General features: G+C 42.6%; 1 protein-coding gene across 2 annotated transcripts in view; it reads right to left on the minus strand.

Annotated features, from left to right (window-relative positions):
* Positions 1-1,301: 1,301 nt before the first annotated feature.
* Positions 1,302-2,146, minus strand: part of pde8a (phosphodiesterase 8A) — a 50,826-nt gene continuing 49,981 nt past the window's right edge. For both annotated transcript variants that reach the window (XM_083552315.1, XM_083552316.1), the window contains exon 22: positions 1,302-2,146. This exon is cut by the window's right edge and continues 1,299 nt beyond it. The gene's annotated coding sequence lies outside the window, so the exon portion shown is untranslated.

The following is a 2,146-nucleotide window of genomic DNA, read 5'->3' on the forward strand; positions in this document are numbered from 1 at the left end:
CTCTAATCTCTCAATTCTTTCCGCAGTCTCTCTCCAATCTCTCCATTCTCTCCCCAGTCTCTCTCCAATCTCTCCATTCTCTCCCCAGTCTAAATATAATCTCTCCATTCTCTCCCGTCTCTCTTTAATCTCTTAATTAATTTCCCAGGCTCTCTCTAATCTCTCCAGTCCCTCGCTAATCTCTATATTCTCTCCCAAGTCTCTCTCTAATCTCTCCATTCTCTCCTCAGTCTCTCTCTAATCTCTATATTCTCTCCCCAGTCTCTCTCTAATCTCTCCATTCTCTCACCAGTCTCTCTCTAATCTCTCCAGTCTCTCCCCAATCTCTCCATTCTCTTACCAGTCTCTCTAATCTCTCCATTCTCTCCCCAGCCTCTCTCTAATCTCTTCATTCTCTTCCCAGTCTCTCTCTAATCTCTCCATTCTCTCCCCAGTCTAAATCTAATCTCTTCATTCTCTCCCTAGTCTCTCTCTAATCTCTTCAGTCCCTCTCTAATCTCTCCATTCTCTCCCCAGTCTCTCTCTAATCTCTCCATTCTCTCCTCAGTTTAAATATAATCTCTCCAGTCTCTCTTTAATGTTTCCATTTATTCCCCAGTCTCTCTCTCTAATCTCACCAGTCTCTCTTCAATCTTTCAATTCTCTTCCTAGCATCTTTCTAATATTTCCATTCTCTCTCTAATCTCTCCATTCTCCACAGTCTCTTGATTCAACATTTACAGCATGTGGTAGACACCCTTATCCAGAGCGACTTACATTTTGTCAGTCTGTTACTGTTTTCTCTATTCCCTTACCAGTTAATCTCTTACTAGTCTCTCTCTCTCTCTCTCTCTCTCTCTCTCTCTCTCTCTCTCGTGTTAGAATAGAAACAGCAAAGCCCAACATAGTTACCTCTGACTGTTAAACAGCACTAACACTGGAGACGCCTTCCATACATTTTACACACACCCACACACCCACACCCACACACACAATCCCGGTGTCTGGTAGTCTGGTAGAATGATGTGTGTAGAACAAACACTCCAACAGTGGACTTCTCTTTTAGAGGAACTACACCCATAAAACTAGAACAGTAAAAGCTCATTTAGATCATAAACAATGGAAGAAAATTGCCACCAATTTATCACTCTCGCTTCAAACGTCCTTTTTTCTTACACACTTAGAACATAAAGTTCTATAAAAGTGTGTGAGCTTTACCTTTTTATTATCACTCTACAAGCTCCACCCTCCACCTTTAGGCCACACCCCCAGAGTCTGATTCTGCTGGTGAACTCAGAGTAAAGAAGGTCAAACAGACACTGTGAGAGAAAACTCCTTTATATTCTGCATTTCAGAATAAAATTTCGCTTTACACCCATAACATGTGACACAGATCTGTGTAGCTTCATCATCATCATCATCATCATCATCGTTCCCTCGTCTTCCTCCTCAGCTGCTGTTTTATTTTTTTTTCCAGTGTAAAATTCAGAGTCAATACAAAAATATGGAGCTTTACTCAACGTTCTGTTACAGCGGTGTGTTATTACAAACGTGTCCGGCTGTCCGCCGCAGTGAGACAGGCGTCCGCCGCAGTGAGACAGGCGTCCGCCGCAGTGAGACAGGTGGGCTGTGCTGTATAAATAGCGTATAAAATAAGGCAGTCTCTTCAGTAGGATAAACCGGATACAAAAACCCTCACTGAGAAAAAAAAATCACTCAAGTCCAAAAACATGGTTCATGTTTCATAGATTCTCGCCATGCTGCAACACTCTGCCTTCCCATGAGGCTCTGGAGAGACACCCACCCACACCCACACCCACACCCACACACAGTCCGTCGTTCACATCTGTTTAGGCATGTGCCAAAATTCATATCCCTCCAATTACCTGAACATTACGTGACTGTAAACAATAAACAAATCACAACAGCGCATCAGAACTTCACCTGGAATGACGGAAAGAAGAGAAAGAAATGAAGAGTGCAGGAAAAGACGACAGCATTTTAGTGCCACCTTAAGAAATGTAATATAGATTACGAGAATAAATCGTTTATCACGTCGCTGTTTAACTCTTTCAGGGTCGATTTCTTCTATCCTCCTCCTCATGGTCTCTCCAAAAACAGCGTTTCATTTGCGAATAGCATGAAGATGGAACCATGAAGACCATGC

The sequence above is a fragment of the Silurus aristotelis genome (assembly GCF_946808225.1).
Source record: "Silurus aristotelis genome assembly, chromosome: 10".
NCBI classification, from domain to species: domain Eukaryota; kingdom Metazoa; phylum Chordata; class Actinopteri; order Siluriformes; family Siluridae; genus Silurus; species Silurus aristotelis.